Here is a 26,218-nt window from a genome sequence, read left to right as displayed (position 1 = left end):
TCCATTATTCTCCTAGGTAACCTATCTTCCTCCATTCGCCTCAAATGACCCCACCACCGAAGCCGGTTTATGCGTACAGCTTCATCCATCGAGTTCACTCTTAACTTAGCCTTTATCTCCTCATTCCGAGTACCCTCATGCAATTGTTCCCACCTGTTTGTACCAGCAATCATTCTCGCTACTTGCATGTCTGTTACTTCTAACTTATGAATAATATATCCTGAGTCCACCCAGCTTTCCCTCCCCTAAAGCAAAGTTTGTCTGAAAACAGACCGATGTAAAGATAGTTTCGTCCGGGAGATTGCTTCCTTCTTACAGAATATTGCTTATCGCAACTGAGAGCTCTTTGCATTAGCTTTACTGCATCCTGATTCAATCTCACTTACTACATTACCATCCTGGGAGACCCCACATCCTAAATTCTTGAAATTATCAACCTGTTCCAATTTTGTATCACCAATGTGACATTCAATTCTGTTGAATTTCATACCTACTGACATCAATTTAGTCTTCGAGACACTAATTTTCATACCATACTCAGTGCACCTATTTTCAATTTCTAAGATATTAGACTGCAGGCTTTCGCCACAATCTCCCATTAAGACCAAGTCGTCAGCATAGGTCAGACTGCTTACGACGTTTCCACCTAACTGAATCCCTCCCTGACACTTTATACCTTTCAGCAGATGATCCGTGTAAACTACGAACAGCAAAGGTGAAAGATTACAGCCTTGTCTAACCCCTGTAAGTACCCTGAACCAAGAACTCATTCTGCCATCAATTCTCACTGAAGCCTAATTGTTGACATAAATGCTTTTGATTGATTTTAATAATCTACCTTTAATTCCATAGTCCCCCAGTATAGCGAACATCTTTTCCCTCAAGTACCCTGTCATATGCTTTCTCTAGATCTATGGAACATATACACAACTAGCATTTTTCCATTACCTGGCGCATACTGAAAATCTGATCCTGACAGCCCCTCCGTGATCTGAAGCCACACTGGTTTTCATCCAACTTCCTCTCAACCACTGATCGCACCCTCCCTTCCAAGATGCCAGTGAATACTTGGCCGGGTATAATAATCAATGAGATACCTCGATAGTTGTTTCAGTCCTTCTGTTCCCTTGCTTACAGATAGGTGCAATTACTGCTTTTGTCCAATCTGAAGGTATTTTACCAACACTCCATGCTAATCTTAGTACTCTATGAAGCCATTTCATCCCTACCTTCCCACTATACTTCACCATTTCAGGTCTGATTTCATCTATTATTGCTGTTTTATGACAATGGATTTTATTTGCCACCCTTTCCACTTCCTCAAGCGTAATTTCACCAACATCATTTTCCTCCTCCCCATGAGCTCGGTTGTTCGCGACACCACCAGGAAGATTTCCTTTTACGTTAAGAAGATTTTCAAAATACTTCCTCTACCTGACCAGTGATTCCCTGGAATCTATTATGAGTTCACCTGAATTACCCAAAATACTGCTCATTTCCCTTTTCCCTCCCTTCCGTTATTACTGTCCAGCTATTTTTTTATACGTCGCACCGAGATAGATAGGTCTTATAGCGACGGTGGGATAGGAAAGGCCTAGGAATAGGAAGAAAGCGGCCGTAGCCTTAATTAAGGTACAGCCCCGGCATTTGCCTGGTGTGAAAATGGGAAACCACGGAAAACCGTCTTCAGAGCTGCCGACAGTGAGGCTCGAACCCACTATCTCCCCATTACTGTCCAGAGAGGTTTCCCTGCAGCTTGACCTAGCCCTTCACGGTTATTACCAAAATCTTCCCACGACTTCTTTTTGGATTCAACAACTATTTGTTTCGCTGTTTCTTTCATCTACGTACAATTTCCTGTCTGCATCGGCCCTTGTTTGGAGCCATTTCTGATAAGCCTTCTTTTTACATTTACAGTACAAGCTGCTCTCACTTTATCGTTCCACCAAGATGTTCGCTTTTCCCCATATTTACACATAGTTGTTCCTAAATATTCCCTTGCCGTTTCCACTACAGTATCCCTGTATGCCACCCATTCTCTTTCTATACCCGGAACCTGCTTACTGTCCACTGTTCGGAACTTCTCACTAATCATCCATATACTTTTGTACTTCTCTCTAATTTCCTCGTCCTAGAGATTTTCTACCCTGATTCGTTTGCAGACAGATTTCACTTTCTCTATCCTAGGCCAAGAAATATTTAGTTCACTACAGATCAGATAGTGGTCTGTATCATCGAGAAATCCCCCAGCGATCACTGCTCAGCCCGAAGGCCGGCAGATTACGACGTGTCGTGTGGTGTGGTCAACATGACGAATCCTCACGGCCATAGGCTGAGATCCAGGTATAGCTGAGACGGGCAAAGCGTACCCAGCGGCATTCAAAGAGTTCGGCAAACGTTTGATCTCCATGGCCACTCACTTGCCTAGCAGGGGGTGATTTATGACGGCAGTGGGCTTTAACACGGAAGTTCGCATTCCCCTTCAGAAATCCTCACAACTCTGTTGCCAATGCACCTCTTGTTAAATAGACGTCAGCGCGTAGAGGTGCGCGGCTGTGAGCTTGCATCCGGGAGATAGTAGGTTCGAATCCCACTATCGGCAGCCCTGAAGAGGGTTTTCCGTGGTTTCCCATTTTCACACCAGGCAAATGCTGGGGCTGTACCTTAATTACGGCCACGGCCGCTTCCTTCCAACTCCTAGGCCTTTCCTATCCCATCGTCGCCATAAGACCTATCTGTGTCGGTGCGACGTAAAGCCCATAGCAAAAAAAAAAAATAGACATCAGTCTCTTTTTTCAGGTCAGACAATTCACACTTGCTTTGTTCGCTGTTTGAAAGTTTTGGATTATTTCTTTGCTTCGTTAATTAATATTTGTGAAGTGTGTTGCTTTTCATTTCACTCCATGCAGTGATGTGGAGACCATGGGAATCACACCTGGACATTATACAACCGGGGAGAATGACCAGTACCTCGCCCAGGCGGCCTCACCTGCTATGCTGAACAGGGGTCTTGGTGGGGGACTGGAAGATTGGAAGGGATAGGCAGGGAAGGGGGAAGGAAGCGGCCGTGGCCCTAAGTTAGGTACCATCCCGGCATTTGCCTGGAGGAGAAGGGGAAAACACGGAAAACCACTTCCAGGTTGGCTGAGGTGGGAATCGAATCCACCTCTAATCAGTTGACCTCCCGAGGCTGAGTGGACCCTGTTCCAGCCCTCGTACCACTTTTTAAATTTCGTGGCAGAGCTGGGAATCGAATGCGGGCCTCCGGGGGTGGCAGCTAATCACACTAACCACTACACTACAGAGGCGGACTATTATTATTATTATTATTATTATTATTATTATTATTATTATTATTATCCCAGTCCCTAGTTCGTGATTTTACTTTTCCTTTGCTGGGCGAGTTGGCAGTGTGGTTAGGGGCCCGCCGCTGTGAGCTTGCATCGGGGAGATAATGGGTTCAAGCCCCACTGTCGGCAGCTCTGAAGATGGTTCTCCGTAGTTTCCCATTTTCACACCAGGAAAATGCTGGGGAAGTACCTTAATTAAGGCTACGGGCACTTCCTTCCCACTCCTAGGCCTTTCCTAGCCCATCGTCGCCATAACACCTATCTGTGATGGTGCGACATAAAACAAATTGTAAATAATTGTTGTACTTTTCCTTTCTTTACTGAAAGCGAGACACTGATATTAGCAGCATGAAATTACGTATAATATTTTAATAGGCCTACTTTGGTATCAATTTAAGTTTAGTCTTTGTCGAGTTTATTTGCCAATTCCTTCTTCCTGTTTTTTCTTTCTTTCTTTCTTTCAACATCTGCGACCACCGCACGTGTTAACCACGAAACAAATTATTCTGCGATATCGGTGTGTGCTGTGGTTCATGATCAAGTTTTTATATTTATATTTTGACTTTAGAATAAATTAAATGTTAACATGTTTAAATAATCGACGCAAAATATGACAACCTTGCTTTTGACAGAGCTCACTTGCCTTTTAAACGACACGCGCCTCTTGTGTCCAGAGGAAAAAAACCGACTGACAACCCTCATTAACACTAGGGCGGGCAGAATGACAACCCTCATTATTACCAGGGTGGGCCAAGTTTTGAGATCAGAGGATACCGCGTGGGTATGCTTTGAGCGTCAGGACTATACAAATCCCTGACCTGGCTGGGATAGAACCAGGGGCCTCCGGGTAGGAGGCAGGCACGCTAACCCTACACCGAGGGGCTGGCCATCAATCAACACATCACTACGAGGAATTCTCTTCTTTGTGAAACTCGCAACCTGACCCTTCACTCCGTTTACCACCATAACATTGTCTGCTGCCAATACGACAATGCTGTCGAGGTCTTTTTTGCAGTTGCTCACAAACCTGTAACTTATTTATTACTCCATATAAACATAGAGGAAAGTATAACAAATGAATACAGACATCTACATATAGAAAATCAGAGTTTTGTCTGTACATTGCTTAGAATTTGAAAAGAATGCTATTTCTGTATCGGTCACGTTCACAGTAACAAGGAAATGCACTTTTTACTTTTCCGTAATGTCTGTCTGTCTGTATATATATGTATACACATCACGAGAAAGTGGCTGAAGGGAACTGAATGAAAATCGGTATGTGAAGTCGGGGGATGAACCACTACAATCTAGGCTATAAATCATTTTATTCACGCTGAATGAAATGGTAGTTTAGGGAAGGCCTAAAATTTAATTCTCAAATATTTATTTTAATAGTGTTCGTATCGATAAATACTGCGTAACTAAAGTTATATAGAATTAAATTTCTAATCATTTATGCCTTAATCATTTTAACGTACCGACTATGATAACGCAGATATACGTACATGAATTTGTATTTTTGTTCCTAAGCCCGTATCAACGCCGAGCCACGAGAAAAAGGGTAAACATATCTAATGAAAATCGGTATAGAGAGTCGGGGAAAAAGAAACTACACTTTAAGCTATAAACAATTTTATACACCCAGGATGAAACGATAGTTTAGGGGAAGGCACCTAAAATTTAATTTTTAAATGCCTAGGGCCTATGTTATTGATCCTATCGAAAAGTACTACATAACAAAAGTTATAGAGAATAAAATTTCCGATCATTTATGTTTTAATCAGTTTTATCGTACCGACTATGGTAAAAGAGTGGTATTTCAGAGTCGGAAGAAAATTAAATGTGAAGGACTACAATATCGAAAGCGCATAACATTGATCAACAATAACATTACATTGACCATTGTTTGTTGTGATGTTCTAACACTCAACTCCGATAGATGGGATTACTGCTGCGTACCGAGTATAACAGCCTGACTGAATATTGGCGGGAAATAGCTGGGGAATGAGATAAATTTCTTCTTTAGTATGCCATTCCTCTGGTTCATACATTTTCTGATACTGCTGGTACGTAACACACTGGCTCATCATAGTATTCCAGCTATTCGATACCTACTCTGACGTGCTGTTTTGAATGAGCAGTGTGCACACATACGACAGAAGCTCACTTCGTAACTTAGTATGAACTGGTCTAGAATTACAGTACAATTTAGGCCTATTCCAAATTATAGCACCACAATTCACTAAATAACTCTAAATTCAACTCTGAAAAGAGCCGTGTCTTAAGAAAAGTTTCTTCCTCTTCACTTTTATTAAATCTACATTCATTTTTTTCCAAATTAGCAGCGAAGATTGGTTTCTCCTCTGGCTTGGAGGAAAAGTTTGCCTCCAAGTCGATTAGGTTTCCCCCCGCCAATGCAGTGAATTGAGATTTTCTCACTCATCGCGTACTCCTAGGAAATAGATAAGTACACGGGCATAGCTTTTTCCCTGGGACTATCCACTATTCGACCCGAATCCCCCCCCCCCCCCCCGACCGATAAGAAACTAAGAGTGTTCACGGATCACGGCAGTCTGCGGCTTAGTCATTCCACCTCTGGAACTTTGGACTGTTAGATCAGCAGCGTAGTACTGTTCGTTAAAAGTGAGAAAATGTGTGGTTTTTCACTAATCGAGTATTTCATATGAAAGCATTGCTTTTAATCGCGCCATTCGTACTGGCGTCATTGAAATGACCCATGTTTTTTATGGTTTGGGAAAACCACTAAGAGAGTCTTTCTGAGAATCTATAAAGGCAGGTAGAGAGGGAGGGTCTGCCATTATAATGAAAACTCCCCACCCTGATTGTGACTGATGGTAGACAAGCGGGCCTACCATTACAATGAATATTCCCTAACCCAGTCTTCATATGAGAAAAGACGTTTGGTGACTTCCCCGTCGCGTTTCTAGGGTAACGTTAAGAGCTATGCAATTTAATACAATCTTGCTCACAACGTGTACTCTACCTAACCTAGAATGCTGTATACAATGTAGAATTCCATAGCGAAGCACGGGTACATCAGCTAGTACCAATATAATTAAACAATAATACAATTTTATTCCTGTGTACATTGATGAGATAAAGATGTTTAAAAAATCAGAAGGTAAAACGATCAAGAACTTAATCCTGCACATTCACACTGGGGTCTGCTTTACCCCAGACGAGTTTCTAAGTAACACTAAATGTACTATATCTATAACATATCATAACATGTACCAAATCTGAAGTACTTATTTGGTTAGGTTTTTTTTGCTAGTGGTTTTACGTCATACCGACACAGGTAGGCCTTATGGCGATGATGGGATAGGAAAGGCCTAGGAGTTGGAAGGAAACGGCCGTGGCCTTAATTAAGGTACAGCCCCAGCATTTACCTGGTGTGAAAATGGGAAACCACGGACAAACATCTTCAGGGCTGCCGACAGTGGGTTTCGAACCTACTATCTCCCGGATGCAAGCTCACAGCCGCGCGTCCCTAACCGCACGGTCAACTTGCCGGGTTTAATATTAATGTTTGCATGAAGGAACTATATCAAATGAATGGAGAGTTGCTATAGTATAGTATATGTGTATAAAGGAAAGGGTGATAAACACAAAGCTGAAAATTACAGGCCAGTGAGTTCGACATGCATTGCATGTAAACTTTGGGAAAACATTCTTCCTGATTATATTATACATGTTTGCGAAATGAAATAACTGGTTCGATAGAAGGCAGTTCGGGTTTAGGAAAAGTTATTCCAGTGAAGGTCAACTTGTAGGATTCCACCAAGATATAGCAGATATCCTACATTCGGGAGGTAAAATGGACTGTGTCGCGATTGACCTACCCAAGGCATTTTATAGGGTAGATCATGGGAGACTACGGGTAAAAGTGAGTGTAACTGGACTAGACAAAAAGGTGACTGAATGGGTGACTATATTTCTAGATAATAAAACTCAGCGAATTACACTAGGCGAAGTTTTATCTGATCCTGTAACCATTAAGAGGGGAATTCCTGAAGACAGTATCATTGGACTTTTATGTTGTCTTATATAATATAAATGATAGGCCTATGAGTAAAGAACTGGAATCAGAGGTAAGGCTTTTTGCAGACAATGTTTTACTGTATAGAGTAATAAATGTTACAAGATTGTGAGCAACTGCAAAAAGACTTCGACGATGTTGTGAGATGGACAGCAGACAATGGTATGATGATAAACGGGATTAAAAGTCAGGTTGTGAGTTGCACTAATAGGAAAAGTCCACTCCGGTTTAATTACTGTGTTGATGGGGTGAAAGTTCCTTATGGGAATCACTGTAAATACCTAGGCGTTAATATAAGGAAAGATCTTCATTGAGGTAATCACATAAAAGGTATTGTAAATAAAGTGTAGAGATTTCTGCACATGGTTATGATGATATTTAGGGAGGGCATATAAGTCTCTGGTAAGACCCCAACTAGAGTATGGTTCCAGTGTATGGGACCCTCACCAAGTTTACTTGATTCAAAAACTGGAAGAAAAAAATCCAAAGAAACGCAGCTCGATTTGTTCTGGTGACTTCCGACAAAAGAGTAGCGTTACGAAAATGTTGTAATGCAAAGTTTGGGCAGGGAAGACTTGGGAGAAAGGAGACGAGCTGCTCACCTAAGTGGTATGTTCCGAGCTGTCAGTGGAGAGATGGCGTGGAATGACATTAGTAGCCGAGTACGTTTGGGTATAGTTTTTAGAAGCAGGAGAATTCATAATGTGGAGGTAAAGTTGGAATTCAAGAGGACAAATTGGGGCAAATATTCGTTTATAGGAAGAGGAGTTAAGGATTGGAATAATTTACCAAGAGGGATGTTCAATAAATTTCCAAATTCTTTGCACTTATTTAAAAAGAGACTAGGTAAAAATGAGATAGGGAATCTGCCACCTGGGCAACTGTCCTAAATGCAGATCAGTGGTGATTGATTGATGCCGCACGGTGCTTCACGTAAAACCGTTAGCTTGCCCGCATGCTGCTTACGATGTCAGTCGATGCTGGTACTTAGGCGAGGAAATATTGTACAAAAGGGCTGAACTGGAAGGAAATCTATGAACAGAATATATTCTTGGACAAAATGAGGTGGCGAAGGCTATGCTCAGCTCACGAGCTGCACAATGATGATGATGATGATGATGATGATGATGATGATGATGATGAAGAAGAAGAAGAAGAAGAAGAAGAAGAAGAAGAAGGAAAATGCCTTATTCCAGTGTAGCAAGGCTCACTCCAGTCCTTGAGAAGGTTAGAAAGAAATGTATACAATAGATACAGCGACTACATTGCATGAGTTTATTTACCTGAACCCTCATTAAGGTGGGATGTTTGCCAGCAACCGGGTGTATCTATTGGTGTTCCCTCCTTTCTTCTGCAACCATTCTCTCGCTACACCGTTTCTATTTAAAAGCAAACGCACCTTGAGAACACAACCATATTCCGAACTTCAAAACCGTAGAAGCACACAGAAGATAAGCCCAAGTCCTAGGCAGGCAATGTGAGCATATTAAATACGTTATTTAAAGTACAATAAACTTGAGAAGTAGTTTGAAGTAACGGTACCGACCAAGAAAGAACATGGAAAGTGTAATAATGTACCAAATGAGCATAATTAGCATACAAGAAGAACTGAAAATCTTATAGTCTACTACAGTTTTCTTTTAGAAAACGATATTTTCATCCATAGGTTCAGTGGCGTACGTCTCATATCTTCAAGGTTGTAGGATGGAATCCTAGTAGAGTCGCAGGTAATTGAAATAATAATAATAACCGGTTCCATGGCTGAGTGGTCAGTGTCACGGCCACAGGCTCGATTTCCGACCGGGTCGGGGAGTTTGAATCTTAAACAGTCAATAATAATAATGTTGGCTTTACGTCCCACTAACTACTTCTGCAGGTTTTTGTAGACGCCGAGGTGCCGGAATTTAGTCCCGCAGGAGTTCATTCACGTGCCAGTAAATTTACCGACATGAGGCTGACGTATCTGAGCATCTTCAAATACCACCGGAGTGAACCAGGATCGAACATGCCTACTTGGGCGTCAGAAAGCCACGCCTCAACTGTCTGAGTCACTCAGCCTGGCTTTTTTAAACAGTCAATTTCCTTGGCTCGGGGACTAAGTTTTTATGCAGTCACCAACCTACTCGCACTTCCTACACCACACACAACAATAGCCTACACCAAAATAACATGCATTTTCCCATACACGGCAATGTTCTTCTATCTTCTTTGGTTTTCAATCCGAAGACTGTTTTCCAGAAGTTTTTTTTTTTCACTGAGCGAGTTAGCCGTGTGGTTATGGTCGCGTAGCTGTGAGCTTGCATTCGGGAGATGATGGTTCAAATGCCGGCGTCGGCAGCCCTGAAGATGGTTTCCCATTTTCACACCAGGCAAATGCTGGGACTGTACCTTAATTAAGGCCATGGCCACTAACACCGAGAAGTACTTCGTAAGTTGCAAGAACAGTTGCTCCAAATGTAACTTAATAAATTTGAGGATCTCTTTCTGAATACTTTCCAACTCCTCAAAACGCTCCACGCTAAAATTCTGCCTCAGTTCTGTTTTTTTTTTTTTTTAATCCGGCGACTTAAAACAAAATCCTACCGAAACATTATAGATTCTCATTTATTTCCATAGCAATAAAGCAACTATGACATCTACGTGATTGAGCGTCCCAATTTTAAAGCACTTACTTTTCGTTTCCTTTTCTTCATCATAGTGTAATTTGTGCATTTTTCGAACGGTATCAAATAAGTTAACAGACATTAGAAAACTAGTCGCTTACAATCGAAAATAATATTACCACATGTGTCTCAACACCCTATCAAAATGGCTTTAAATAACTAAGAACTACTGTCGTAACAAGCGCTATCTCGGCTCTTGTGTACGGACTTGCTCCAACCTTACTGATGAAATTTCCCACGTAGGGCGACTGCTTGCTTGCTATTCCTGAAGAATATTAGTGAAGCAGATTTTTGAATACGATAGTTAAATGTGTAATTTTGAAGTTCTCCAAATTCTATATGCGTAGGAGAACGGAAACCAGCCGCATGACAGTGAACGGGGTGCTTTCGAAAACACACACACACACACACACACACACACACACACACACACACACACACACACACACACACAAGGGTAAGTCCCCAATTATGGCCCCCTTTTTGTTTATCGCACGTATGCGATGACCTAACCATGATAAAAATTTGAAAATTAAAATGCATGCAGTTCGGAAATCACTTTGTCCATAGCTTGTATTGGTTCCATGTTGTAAGTACTGTGGAGTAAATAAAGTGAGTTTAAAAAAGAAAAAAGAGAGATTTCGTTGAACATATAATATTGGCTCCAAATATGGCCCCCCACCTAAAATTCACTCAGGGGAAAAATTATTTGTAAAATATTTAACCAAAACCATATACATAGTGTTTCAAATTAATCATCGTTTGTGGTGAAATAATCCGTTCGGGTAATATGACATTGTTTTTCTCACAAAGAGCTCATTTAAATGTCTTCGTAACCTTGCCATTGCACTTTTCATGGCTCCACAGGAAACATTAAGTGCACCGGGTCCATTTCTGACACTTGTTGTCGCAGCTTGTTGCAGATGGGACATTCAGCATCTTCTTCACCACCATTGTTATCATCTGTAGAGGCAAATTCCACTTCATCTTCATCCTCTTCGCCACTGCTAGACGAACTCACCTGACGTTTTACTTCGGCATTTTTCGTTTCTTTCCTAGCTGCATCCGCCGCTTCCTTCTGTTGTTTCTTTTCAATCGCTGCTTCAACTGCTTTTATGTGGTGAACCAGCGTCCAAAACAGCGGAATCTCGTCGAGTGCATGTACTGGGTTCGATGACTGGAACAGATCCAATGTCAGCGGGCTGTGCGTTATCACCGTGTCCATAGTTTGATTCTCTACCAGACCTCTCCTTTAAGAAGTCTCCATGAGTAAACATGTTCTCTCATCAACCCGGAAACCATTGGTGAATGTTGTCATGGTAGCTGCTTTAATGTTTCTGTTCTAATTCAGTCAGCAAAATTATTTTCCGGCCTAGTGGGACGTTAACCACTTCCTCGTGTTTCAGGTCATTAGAGTGCTTTATTTTCCTTAAATAGTTCCTCAAATTTGTTCGAGTTATTTTAAATTCCTTACAACCTGCTTCACTGACATCTTATCTTCTTTGACTCGCTTAATAGCTTTCAGTATTGTTTCTTTATACCAACATTTTCGTTTCGACATCTGCAAAGATAAGACAACGACATAAATAGCATTTCTTTCGCAGCCTGCCTGAGTTCAGTACAGTACCCAAATACCGCCCCGGGGCCATAATTGGATGCGCGCAGGGGGGCCATACTTGGAGATCACTAACTTTACGATATGGCTTAAAATAGCTCCGACCATGTCTTGGGTATCAACAAGCAAACTAGATCATACGAAAGTACAGTACAGAGAGCACTTATAGAAAAAAGTATATCTTTCAAACTTAGTAACTAGACACAGGAATATAATTATGAAGATATGTCCGTAAAAAACTCACCTTCTCAAAGAAATTTCAATGTTGAAAGAAAAGTACTGCGCGTAAGCTTTGTCTTCGAAACGGTCACTACTCACTGATAACAGCAAACAGACTTCGTTTTAGAAGTTTTCGCCAGAGTTCACGACCTAGCAAGCGTGATATGAGAGGGGGCCATATTTGGAGGCGGGGCCATATATGGAGGTCTACCCTTATATATATATGGGATTGAAGAAGGAACTTTTGAACTATATGCAAGAATGACGACATGAAGGTAATCCTAGAACCCTAACCATGGAAATCATGCGTATCAAGAGCGTTCCGTACAGCGAGTTTTAAAGCGAGCTAGATAACTCTCTTTAGTGCTTCATGCCAACAAAGAAAGAAATACGTACAGTACATACATACTTCAATATATATGGTGTTCAGGCCGCAAGGCCCTGTAAATTAACTACAGCATGCACCTTCACAATCCTCTATTTGCAGGTAGATCCGTGAACTTGTTTGGTTCTACACCTCAGATTTTTTAATTAAAAACAGTCCAATCATCGTTGTATTGGTCTCTCTCTCTCTCTCTCTCTGCTTCTCTTACCTTCTATAGCCGAGTCCATTGTTCTCCTTCGTACCCTATTCTCTCCCGCCCTTCCCTCGTGAACCTAACACTGAAGTAGGTTCATAGGCATGGAGTTCGTCTTTAATTTTGCTTTCATCTCTTCATTCAGAGTACCCTCCTGCCAGTGTTCTCACCTGTCTGTAGCGGCCATCATTTTCGCTACCTTATTTGGAGAGTAATATTATTTTCCACAACTGATGGGTTACTCGAACTACGTGTCGGCCTCCCATCGGCATTTGACTATCGAGTACTTTATACGAATTGATACATTCATGCAAGTTGGTCTTGATTCATCGAACATCGATATACTAGGTGGAGTAAAACAAAAGAAGAAAAAGTATATATGAGAGTGCCAACAACAGTCCGCCTGGTGGCCATGAACGTTAGGCGTAAAGTCTATATGGTCTGACACCGTGGTTAGCCGGTTCGAGTCCCGTTGTTCGGAAAAAAATTCTCCATCAGATATTGGCGGCAGGGTAGGAGAGGAGGTGGTATACAATTTATAATCATTAGATTGCGTGCCAAAAGCCTGGATTCAATTCCAAACCTCTCCACAGTTTTCATATGAAAGGAGGTTATATTACGCTGTTGATGGTGATTCATCCGTCGGATGAGGAAGTTAAGACTTGAGCAGACCCCTTGGTGCTATTAGACAGGAAAAATGAAATGAAGTATGGCTGTTAGTGGCGGGAGTGTCCAAGGACAAGTTCGGCTCGCCAGATGCAGGTCTTTTGATTTGACTCCCGTAGGCGACCTGCGCGTCGTCATGAGGAGGAAATGATGATGAAAACGACACATACACCCAGCCCCCGTGCCAACGAAGTTAACCAATTAAGGTTAAAATTCCCGACCCTGCCGAAAATCGAACCCGGGACCCCTGTAACCAAAGGCCAACATGCTAACCATTTAGCCATGGAGCCGGATTATTAGACAGGAGTAAGCTACGTACTGGCACTGGCTTTCACCCTCTCCCGGCCTGCTATCACATATCGCATCATTCATTAACTGCTCTGATGGGGGCTGACGTTAGGAAGAGTATTCGATGACATCCAGTAATTGTCACCATCATTGGTTAATTTCTCTGGCATTGGGGGCTGGGTGTATGTGTCGCCTTCATCATCATTTCATCCTCATCACGACGCGCAGGTCGCCTACGGGAGTCCAAATCGAAAGACCTGCACCTGGCGAGCCGAACACTCTCGGCAGTGATAAGTACTGGCAAATTACAGCGCATAATTGTGGAGTAAGGTTTGATAACAGAATGGCAACTGAAGTTGGCAGTGGGGTATTTAACTTCACCAAAGAAGAGTACAGATGGTTCTGTTGTTGGGAGTACTTCTTACAGGACAGTATGATGTGGTTCAAGTAGGCTATTTCTCTAGGTCTTCTGGACAGTGAGGGTTGTCGAAGACCTTGATCCTGCGAAGATGACTTGGATAGCATCCATGCCCCAAATGCATTCTAATTAAAGATGAAAGGTGTCTGCGAGTTAGTTTTAATTTCTTGAACCATATTTTTTGCTGGCAGGACCTAGTGTTTACAATGCACTATGTTTTCTGGTATGGGCTAGAGTAACTGTGTTACTTTCATTGATCTGCCTCTGTCTTATACTCGGCTTTGACAATATGAAAGTGACTGAGGTATGAGTGATGCTAGTAATGCCATTCTTTCTGCAGCCAGTCCCTGCTATGAATGGTGTGAAAATGTTGCTCATAGGGTCGGTTGGTGCATGCATTTCAGTGGGCTTGGAAGACTGATATGTAATAGCAACGTCTGTATCGGTGAGGAAAGCAACGGGAAACTACCTCACTTCTCATTTCTCCAGTACGCCTCTTCAGTGATGTCTAGGCCATCTATGACAGCTGATGGCGGAGCTGTTGAGGATCCAACCAGCCTTAGGGCTGAAGACTGAACATACATACATACATACATACATACATACATACATACATACATACATTTGTGTTGGTGTGGTGGGCTGAATTTTAGCACAGTGCTTTCCTCTTGTAAGCTGTGGCATTTTCCAGTACTCAGACCATTCCCTGTCGACCTGTTGTTTGATTATGGGCAGGAAATCAGAATATGGTAAATGTTTGTAAAGGCGGAGTTCACAAGTTGTGGCTTCTTTCGCTAGCTTGTCTACTATCTCGTTCATCATTATACCAGCGTGGCCTTTAATCCATAGGAGATGCACTTCCTGAGCTGCTTCCTGTGCGGTATAGAGTAAGTTCAAAATGTCTAATATATACTGATGTGTAGACAGGTCCCATCGAGAATTTTGGAGCTTTTGAAGGGCACATTGTGAGTCAGAAAGTATTAGAATTTTGCGGAAGTGACGAATTCCATAGCTAATGGCTGAGAGGATAGCTAAAATTTCTGCAGTAACAATAGACGTAAGACAATAGACAATAGAGGTAAGGAGTACAACTTTGACACCTCAGATGCAACACGGAAGAATGCTTAACCCACGTCTGTTGTGGTCTTGGATCCGTCAGTATAAATATGAATATGATGGAAACACTGTTAGTAATGAAGCATGGTAAGAAGAATATGGAAGTAGTAGTTCGTAGTTCTGTTGAAATACAGGGAGGCTTCCAGACTGAAATATGAGGGGAATCAAGTGATGGAAACTCTTGGAGAATTCATATAATAATGTAGTCCGGTGTTTCTGACCGATGTTATTTCTGTCGACTGCCATTTGTAGTAGTCGTAATTTGCTTATCAGTTTACTGGTCCCCAGTGTTGACCGGCGAATAAAAAAGGCATTCGCCAGATATTGTCTTCTTATCGTGAGAGGCATCTCCTTGGCTTCCATTAGGACTGCGTTCGTAGGAGTAGAATTCATTGTCCCTAGACATACGCGGATAGCACGATAATGTACTATATCAATTTTTCTGAGAATGTATTGTTGTGCATTTCCATAAAAAATGCTGCCGTAGTCTAAGATGAGACGTATTAACGCTTGATACAGTACTAACAATGTTGTGTCCGCACACCACCAGATTCTAGAAACGGCTCGTGAGATATTCAAAGCTCGATCAACTTTTGTTACGAGGTACTCGACGTGACGTCTCCAGGTAAGCTTACTATCGAGATAAAGTCCTAATAGTTTCGCTGATGATTTCAGTGGGAAGGAGAACAGACCTAGGCGTATCGTGTGTGAAGTTTATGGACTTCTTTTTTTCATTACATATCCGACTCCATAGAGAAACGGGGCAAGGGCTGGACACACTTTATAGAAATTAATCCGTATTAATTCACACCTATACCAATCAAACGTCGGTATAGGAAGTACAACAAAAGAAGAAAAAACAGATATGACTATGCCAATAGTACTACGATCTATCATTACTTCCATCGCTGTCCATAGACCTGAGGGTCGCAGGTTCAAAACTCGCAGAGGTAGTCGGATATTTGAAGGGAGGAAAGAAGTCCATTCGACAAAATTAATAAAACAAACGCATCCGTACATCGCCGACACAGTTCTGGCTCCTCTGCCACCTGGTCGAGTAAAACGGATCGATGCAGACAGCCTTCACGACGTCAAATCAAAATGCCTGCATACTGTCCTTGTCCTGAGAGAACGAATTTATATTGAAAAGGTCAAAACGTGGCAGAAAATGTCCCGGTTAATCGCCTAACTTTATGTTGGACTGACCCGAAAACATACAGATACTCGAAAAAGTATTCGTACACGTCATATTATGCGAGAACGGGACGTACATGTGCGTAGATTTAGGGGCAAATATCAACAAGTAATATATATATATAACACGGACTGCATAGTTTGGAATGTTATTTACTTAATACCATCAAGAATTGAAGCCATGAATTAGCAAAACAGCACAAGTCCGCATTTTGACGCTCTATGAGTTATGGGTATCGTTGCAATCGTCTCGTCGTAAGCTTTCACTTGGCAATATCCGTTTTGTGCACATCTATGAGTAATGATAATCAAAATATCACAAGTGCATGAACAAATGCTGTTCTGGCTCTAACGCATATACTTGTAATGCGTTGTAAGAGGAGGAAGGACAATGTGTACACTCCTCAAGAATGGATAGACATCATGGAGAAGAGTGCTAGGAATATACACATTGTTCACGTTGATCAATCTATGATTATGGATTACAAAACCTTCCTCTGCCACTGTCTAAACATGAAGGGCACTGGAAAAGTCACATCAACTAGTGGACTAGTGACACAGACATTTCAATTTAAAGGAAAGCGTGTTTGTAATTTGGCAGCTTTAACGAAGGCCTACAACAATGAACTAAAGTTGAAACCAGCGAAAGCAAGAGGCATTTCGAAGTACACTGACTGACAGAGCAAATGCAACACCAAGAAGGAGTGGTCAGAACTTTATGCCAATTGCAGGGTAGACTGACGTCACTGAGGTATGCTCATGATGTGAAATGCGCCGCTGTGCTACGCACGTAGCGAACGATAAATGGGACACGGCGTTGGCGAATGGCCCACTTCGTACCGTGATTTCTCAGCCGACAGTCATTGTAGAACGTGTTGTCGTGTGCCACAGGACACGTGTATAGCTAAGAATGCCAGGCCGCCGTCAACGGAGGCATTTCCAGCAGACAGACGACTTTACGAGGGGTATGGTGATCGGGCTGAGAAGGGCAGGTTGGTCGCTTCGTCAAATCGCAGCCGATACCCATAGGGATGTGTCCACGGTGCAGCGCCTGTGGCGAAGATGGTTGGCGCAGGGACATGTGGCACGTGCGAGGGGTCCAGGCGCAGCCCGAGTGACGTCAGCACGCGAGGATCGGCGCATCCGCCGCCAAGCGGTGGCAGCCCCGCACGCCACGTCAACCGCCATTCTTCAGCATGTGCAAGACACCCTGGCTGTTCCAATATCGACCAGAACAATTTCCCGTCGATTGGTTGAAGGAGGCCTGCACTCCCGGCGTCCGCTCAGAAGACTACCATTGACTCCACAGCATAGACGTGCACGCCTGGCATGGTGCCGGGCTAGAGCGACTTGGATGAGGGAATGGCGGAACGTCGTGTTCTCCGATGAGTCACGCTTCTGTTCTGTCAGTGATAGTCACCGCAGACGAGTGTGGCGTCGGCGTGGAGAAAGGTCAAATCCGGCAGTAACTGTGGAGCGCCCTACCGCTAGACAACGCGGCATCATGGTTTGGGGCGCTATTGCGTATGATTCCACGTCACCTCTAGTGCGTATTCAAGGCACGTTAAATGCCCACCGCTACGTGCAGCATGTGCTGCGGCCGGTAGCACTCCCGTACCTTCAGGGGCTGCCCAATGCTCTGTTTCAGCAGGATAATGCCCGCCCACACACTGCTCACATCTCCCAACAGGCTCTACGAGGTGTACAGATGCTTCCGTGGCCAGCGTACTCTCCGGATCTCTCACCAATCGAACACGTGTGGGATCTCATTGGACGCCGTTTGCAAACTCTGCCCCAGCCTCGTACGGACGACCAACTGTGGCAAATGGTTGACAGAGAATGGAGAACCATCCCTCAGGACACCATTCGCACTCTTATTGACTCTGTACCTCGACGTGTTTCTGCGTGCATCGCCGCTCGCGGTGGTCCTACATCCTACTGAGTCGATGCCGTGCGCATTGTGTAACCTGCATATCGGTTTGAAATAAACATCAATTATTCTTCCGTGCCGACTCTGTTTTTTCCCCAACTTTCATCCCTTTCGAACCACTCCTCCTTGGTGTTGCATTGTCACTGTCAGTCAGTGTATATACTATCCATTGACGCACAGCATCGGCCATACTTTGAGCATCTACTACATTATGGAAACTCTGACAATGATAATGTTGCCTCTGAAGGTGATGCCTGGGATTCAACAGATGTTAATAAAAGCAATATTAAAAAGAAATCCAATGATTTCCAAAACAGCACAAAAATACAGTTTTAATATTTTTTAAATTCTGAAACCGTTCATACTTTCGATATAATATATTGCAAGACACATACGCCTTGTGATATCTGCGCATAGAAAAAAAACCAAAGGAATAGCTTTAGTAGGTTTAAAGATATACAAAAACTTTGATGAGTGGACTTAATCTGTTATGGAATTCACGACTTCAATTGCTTACAATATGAAGGTACGTCTGAAATAAAAAAAAAAGACAACCGCTTTCCCTCTAAACAATTACACACGGAAAAGGTATTCGTACAATATCCAGTCCGAGACGTTTGTTCACTTTTCAATACTTTTTTGGGTTCCCCTTTGCCTTTATTATTGCCTGCAGCTGTCGTGGGATGAAAGCAACTAAGTTCTCGGTAACCGATGACGCAATGTTGTTCCATTCTTCCAGTATAGCAGTTTGGAGATCATTCCTATTGGAGATTACCCTGGATCGTAATTTTCGATCCAATATCTCCCATACTTACACTATCGGATTAATGTCGGGGGACTGAGGGGTGTAGGAAGATTGTTTGGCACATTGTAAAGTATCCACATCTTTGTATTATGGGCGGTGTGTTTTGGATCATTGTTCTGCATGAACATGATATTATGTTCCAAACCAAATTTCTTAGCACAAATACGTTTTGAGAATATTTATGCAGCATTTGCGATCCATGGTTCTATCTATAAATCCTATAAATCACAGATTTCCAAAACCGTCAACACTCATGGCCCCCCCCAGACGAGAACGGAGCCCCATCCGTGTCTGACTGAAGGAGTAAGATTTCTGGGGTCGAGTTCTCTGTTCGGTTTTCACCACACTAATCTCCTCTCAACGGAACCAAATACGTTTTATTTCCTTCCGTCGATAAAAATCACACGCTTCCAAAATTCGTCCGTTTTATCTACATGTTTTAAAGCGAAATCTAGGAATTTCTTGTGGTCCCTTGCACTAACGAAAACATTTCTCCTAGACACTCGACCATTACGCCCTGCTGTTTTCACGGTATTTCGCACAGTGTCCATACACACCTTAAGGCCCCGCTTCTCCAACTCGGCAGCATTCTGAGGAGCACTAGTTTTCGAATCTTTTTTCACAGTTTGAACAACAAACGCCCTGTCCCTCTGAGACAGTACTTGGGGACGTCCGCTTCTGGGCCTGTTCCGTACACTTTTAGCCACACAATACCTGTCAATGATGGATTGAACTGTCGACCCAGGTCGATTGATTGTTCGTGAAATCTCAGACAGGGACTTTGTTTCATTGTGACTTATTTCCTTTAATTCACATAGGGCCTCGACGAATTTTCTCCAGCTTTTTCTATCTGCCGCCAATGCTTTCACCTCCCTCCATGTCTTGTTCACTCCAGCAATCTCCTCGTCTATGGTTCTCTTCCAGGTAATCCTCGGTCTGCCTTGCCTGCGACTGCCTTGTGGATTCCAACTCAACGCCTGCCTTGTGATACTTTCTTGTGGTTTTCTCAGGGTGTGCCCAATCCATCTCCATTTTTTCTCGTTCTATGTGCCTGTATGGGACTTTGACTTGTGGCCTCCCAAAGGGCTTTTGTTTTGTTTCATTGTGAAGCTTGATAATTATTTTCCGTGCCTCTTATGTTGTTTCGTGCCCTTTTCGCCCCATGGGCTTGTTTGGACCTTGCGTCAACGGCAGGCGCACAGAGTGAGTGCACTTGTATTGCTGCAGTATTCGCGTGCCACTGCATATAGGCTACACGGGCCTGGGAACTGCTGCATGTGACTACAAGGACCTATTTCTTGGTGTACGAATAATTTTACGAGGTGCGTAATGTCATACTCAACCTGTACCAGCAACGATCTACGCCTCTTGATGTAATGAAATAGAGCAAAGGACGTTCAGGCACTACGGCTTGTTCTATATTAAAATCCATACAGTCCCCGTGCATATCAATATATTTATCCAGAGACGTCATGAATGTATAAATACTCGGCATTTTCAAGTGTACGAATACTTTTTCGAGTATCTGTAAAAGGTACCAGTACTTCCCAAAATGTTGTGAACCAGTACTTAACAGTTTTCACAACCAATATATCCATGACGTGTAGTCCCACCTTGAGGATGCAAAGATCGACTTAAAGGTCTTATGTGAATCTCACCAGAACAAAATTCAATAGCCGGGTTGAGTGGTTCAAGTTTGCGGATTTGATCCCGACCCAGCCCGGCGGTATTTGAAGGTGTTCAAATACGCCAACCTCGTGTCGGCAAATTTACCGGCTCTAAATTTTCGGCACCTCGGCGTCTCCGAATCGTAACTAGTTAGTGAGACATGGCATTAATTATAGTGGATGTTCATTTCATAAACCATTCGATAAGTAAGCGAGTTACATATACGACTGATGGCCAGCAACGAGCAAAAAACAAAAGCCAAACGTTGACCAGGATGTGTACGAAACTTGAGCCACTGTGAATAAGAGAACAAAGTCATATCCATCTATCGTTTTACCTTGACGGCTTCGAGAAGGACGTCTGGTTACAGAATAATTCGCCCACAGAGCGGAAGTCTGAGACTAATGTCGACGACATGGGTTAACACAACTGGGAAAATCAACACATACTTATCTACATGGGTCAACATGCGAACATTTTAAAGTCAATGTAGGTTACGAATATGCCAAGGAAGGGTTTTCTAACATTTCGAAACATAATAAGTTAGGTAGGTACATGAAATGAAATTACGAATGGCTTTTAGTGCCGGGAGATCCCAGGACGGGTTCGGCTCGTCAGGTGCAGGTCTTTTGATTTGACACCCGTAGGCGACCTGCGCCTCGTGATGAGGATGAAATGATGATGAAGACAACACATACACCCAACCGCCGTGCCAGGGAAATTAACCAATGATGGTTAAAATTCCCGACCCTGCCGAGAATCGACCCCTGTCACCAAAGGCCAGCACGCTAACCATTTAGCCATGGAGCCGGACAGGCAGGTACATGAAAAAAGTGAAGACTATTTGGATTCCTAATTTCCAACATTAGAAGTCGCTAAAGGAACATACCGGAAAAATCCCGAGTGACTTTCGCGTTGCTTTCCTCAGTTAGCCATAGACCTAATGTGTTATTGCACATGTCTGCCAAGTCCACAGAAACTTGTACGCCAGCTGACACTTTCACATCATTTATCTCGTATAAGGCATTTTTTTTTTCTTTCTTTTCTTATTTCCGCCTAAGCTACTGTATCCCCATGTCAATGCGATCATATTACTAGAAACATGTCTTCCACTGGCAGGTTACCCTCAATCAACCGACGACACAAAATTTCTGTCCACTTCCAAACGTTAGTCTACACCCAAAGCTTTCTTTTTAAACTTTACGTCGCATCGACACAGATAGGTTTTATGGCGACGATGGTATGTAAAAGGACTAGAAGTGGGAAGGAAGCGGCTTGGCCTTAATTAAGGTACAGCCCTGAAGGTGGTTTTCCGTAGTTTCCCATTTTTACACCAGGAAAAAGATAGGGGTGTACCTTAATTAAGGCCACGGTCAGTACCTTTCCAATCCTAACCCTTCCCCGTACTTCCGTCACCGAAAACCTTTGATGTGTTAGTGCGACGTTAAACAAGCACAAAAAAAATCCTTTACAGGTTAAGAGAACGAAAATACCGGCTGCTGTTCAATCAACTATGATTGCAAACATCTCATAATTTACGAATTAATTTTTAATTTAAAACAGTTGAGATGAAATTCTGAATAGCTAATAAAATACGATGAACAAATGTTAACAAAGCGTTACATATTTTAAAAATAAAGCCCCCACCGTGGCTCAAACATTCGACTTTCAACCGGTGCTCCTTAATTCCGATCTCGTGTGGTCTATCTGCTTGTCCTGATCAATGCAGATACGGGAGGAGTATTTTTCCAATCACACACATTCCGGTTTGCTACATAATTGTCATTAAATATACTGTGCTCTATTTCATCACATTGCAAATACTGAAACTTCACTTTTTCCTTTCGCGAATACATAGGTATATAATCGCATACACATAGTTGATCTCTGCAAAAATAAAATAATCTGAACTCTGCCGCAACAACTACAAAAAGTTTCAAACTCGAAAGTCAATGTAGAATTTAGGCAAATGAAAGTATACTGCAAAACGCGCTACAATAATTTAAGTTATCTATTATCAAGATAGCATTCAATTCTGACAAATTCCTTTGATCATTAGAAAAGCAACGAAGGAAATCTTTCATTCGAAAACTAATTAGAAAATGGTCCCAAATACAATGAAAAAGTACCCGAACATATTAGAGTTTCTGAAGTATCTCTAAAGGATTTATTATAAAAGTAGTACTGTTAATACGCGCTTCCGAAAAATAATAAAACCGCTAATTTTTCCCCTTGGGCTAAATCGTCAATCACTTCGTATACCACTAGTCATTACTGCAAAATCAGGCAGTTTGAATTTTTTGTTGCGAAAAAACCTAAACAGGAAAATAAAAATCGTAAGAAATAAAACTATTTTGCGGTGCTTCATTTATTTACCAATGCGAGATAAATGAAACTGAATCCACACCCATAACAGTTCAGTTGTTTAAAAAAATCAAAGCCTAAAATACGAGCGATAGTCTGTAAATACTTCCTCCGAAGATGGTCGCACTCTACCGGTTGCATTGTACTCATGTGTCAAGTGTTATGATAATAACAGCTGATTGTGTCGAGCATGTGGCGCGGGATAATTTGCACCGTGTGCTAAATATTACATGCATGCAACAAGTACATATCATGAAAATAACTATTCTCGTCAAACTTATCAAATGATACGCAAAACATTTGAAGCAATTTACGTTCTGAAGGATCTTTTCACAATAAATAAATAAATATATTTTGTAAATGTCACAAAAGTTTATTCCTTTCTAATTAAAATTACACCGGCTCACAGTACACGTGCTTTCCTTGAGAACACTCTGCACTACAGTACGTTTGTACATTCTTGATTCGGTCCGCAAAGAATTGCCCTTGAAACGGCTCTACAATACTCTCTAAAAGGTCTCCGATGTTATGCCCCACGGCAATCGAAAACAACACAAAACAGCGGAACAAGATATAGTTTTTAAGACTTCAAAATTTGAACTTACCTTGCCTGTATCCAGTACCAGCAGTAGTATTCTGTACACAGTCACGAAGCACACATCCTATGACAACATTTGGCACGAGCTTACAATAAACACATTCACACGCTCTCCAAACAAGACATAATAAACGAAAACAAAATCACTGCTTAGAAGCCATGATGCTACAGTAACAACTTTTGGAATGTCTTTTACGATCTACCTTACGATTGGTTCAAAACTAAAAAGGAATCGGTATCCATTGGTTCCCAATATGTGGGCGGGCATTGCTGTGCAGCAGCATCTAGCGAGAATTATGCTAAGTTGTTGAACTAATACACCGGGGCTTCGTCGGTAAAGAAGGTATTACCAGTTACACTTCGGTGATGCGACAAAGCTAGTTGGACAATAGGTACTTGCGATGACATTAACCTCAAAACATTCCTGAAGATTTTCACAGGTTTCTGAGTTTCCTAAAAGGATGTATATAGAATTAATATAAAGTAAACAAAGAGAATAACCCGAGTTTTTTTCTTTAAAGTTTTAATCACTTTCCTCCGGCCCACCTGGTGGCCATGATCGTTAAGGCACCGTGGTTGTCTATTCGAATCCCGTTTGTGGAGGAAAATAACCACCATCGCAGAGTAGGAGAAGTTATGGTACCGGTACACAATTTATAATCACTAGATTGCGTGCCAAAAGCCTGGATTCAATTCCAAACCTCTCCGCAGTGTTCAAATGGAGTGAGGGTATATGACGCTGATTGTGTCCGTCCGTCGAATGGAAACGTTAAGCTTCGAGCAGACCCCTTGGTGTTATTCAACAGGCGTAGGCTATGTGCTGACAGAGAGTTTTAGCCTCTCTCTACCTCACCTCACACCCAAACCCTCAGGTCCCATGAACTTCAATTAGAAAGACCTGCACCAGGCGATGGCCTTTGACACTCCCCGCACTTTTAAACCCATATGCAAATTAAATCAAAATCACGTTCCCTCCAGCTATTTGCCCTCAGTATTGGTAGTCGCCTGGGTGCCATGATCGTTAAGGCGTAAAGTGTAGAGAAAAGAGGTCTAGAAGTTTTGACACCGGTTAGTCCGAGTTCCGTAATTTCTAACTACAAAATCATGCTCCAAAAACCTAGATTCAGTTCCAAACCCTCTCTGCAGGTGTTCATATGGAGTACAAAATTATGGTATTGATTTGTCGTCGGATGGAGACGTTAAGCTTTGAGCAGACCCCTTGGCATTATTCAGCAAGTATAGGCCATCTGACAACACCGGGTTTCACTTCTCCCTATCTCATCATCCCACACCCAGACGTGCAGGTTGCCCGTGGGCATCAAATAGAGACTTGCACCTGGCAAGCCAAACATGTACTCAGACACACAGCCATCTACAAAAGAAAATATTAGTAGTGTTTGGTCACAGATTATTCCAAATGTGTCCAGGTAAAAAAGAGGCCAACAATGTTTCTTATAAAATAGTGTATATCTTACAATTATGTACTTTAAACCGAGACATTAGCATAGTAGCTGTAATACCAGTCTAACTCAAGCTACTGAAGAAAGTGGTTGTGCTGAGTGGAGTGTGCAGAACAATGGTTTGTGTGGAGCAGTACCGAGCAGCGATTGGAAAGTAGTTATGGAGAATGAATTGGTAAAAAACTGAGAAGAGAGAGCATAAGAGTGGCTTATGGAAGATAGGAGAGATGGTGCTGGTGGCTCTGGTGGTTAAGACGCTGTTAGTTATTGGGGGCGTGGAACTTAATCCCGGCCCGAATGCTAACGGCAATATGAGTTGAGACGACATGGAGGCTATTAAAGATTTTTTTTTTGCCAGGGGCTTTATGTCGCACCGACACAGGTCTTATGGCGACGATGGGATAGGAAAGGCCTAGGAGTTGGAAGGAAGTGGCCGTGGCCTTCATTAAGGTACAGCCCCAGCATTTGCCTGGTGTGAAAATGGGAAACCACGGAAAACCATCTTCAGGGCTGCCGATAGTGGGATTCGAACCTACTATCTCCCGGATGCAAGCTCACAGCCGCGCGCCTCTACGCGCACGGCCAACTCGCCCGGTATATTAAAGAAATAGTCAGAGAGGAGGTGAAGGATGTTTGTACAACAGAACTAAAGCAGATGTTCCAGGACCAGTCAAAGAAATTCAGAGAGCTGGAGAGATGGATAAAGGACAAAACTGAAGAGGTAGCAGCAAAGACGGGAAATAATGAAGAAGAAATCAGGAAACTGAAAGAAAAAGTCAAAAATCTGGAAGAAGAGATAACAAAACTGAAGAAAATAGAGGTGAACAATGGACAGGAACTGTGAAGAAAGAAGAGGTAAAAGAAGCTAAAGTTGAACTCAGATACAAGGTGGTCGATGTAATTCAGACTAAGATGAAGATCAACTTTAGCGAAGTGGATATCGACGATGTGGAAAGGGTTGGAAAAGTGAGGGGGAGCAGGCCTATCAGAGTGAAATTCATATCAACTCTGATGGTGGAAATTATCGCAAGAAATGCGAACAACCTTCAAGGCGAGAAATTATGGGTAAGAAGAGATATGGGAAGTGAAGGTAGTAAGTGCTTAAATACTTCAAGAGCTCATCTATTTAGAGCAAGAAGTCAAGGGCTCAGAGCGCTTATCGGGGGACAGCAGTTGATAGTTTCAAACGGAAAGTGGGTAAGGCGTTGGATGGTGGAGAAGTTGCA

General features: G+C 42.5%; 1 protein-coding gene across 2 annotated transcripts in view; it reads right to left on the bottom strand.

Moving 5' to 3' along the window:
* The window catches only part of LOC136883248 (interference hedgehog), a 304,457-nt gene extending 280,781 nt beyond the window's left edge, over positions 1–23,676 (bottom strand). For both annotated transcript variants that reach the window (XM_067155456.2, XM_067155458.2), the window contains exon 1: positions 23,540–23,676. The gene's annotated coding sequence lies outside the window, so the exon portion shown is untranslated. The remainder of the gene's footprint in view (positions 1–23,539) is intronic.
* Positions 23,677–26,218: the final 2,542 nt, after the last annotated feature.

Source organism: Anabrus simplex, chromosome 11 (genome assembly GCF_040414725.1).
Source record: "Anabrus simplex isolate iqAnaSimp1 chromosome 11, ASM4041472v1, whole genome shotgun sequence".
In the NCBI taxonomy this organism is placed as follows: domain Eukaryota; kingdom Metazoa; phylum Arthropoda; class Insecta; order Orthoptera; family Tettigoniidae; genus Anabrus; species Anabrus simplex.
This window is presented reverse-complemented; position numbering and strand designations above follow the sequence as displayed.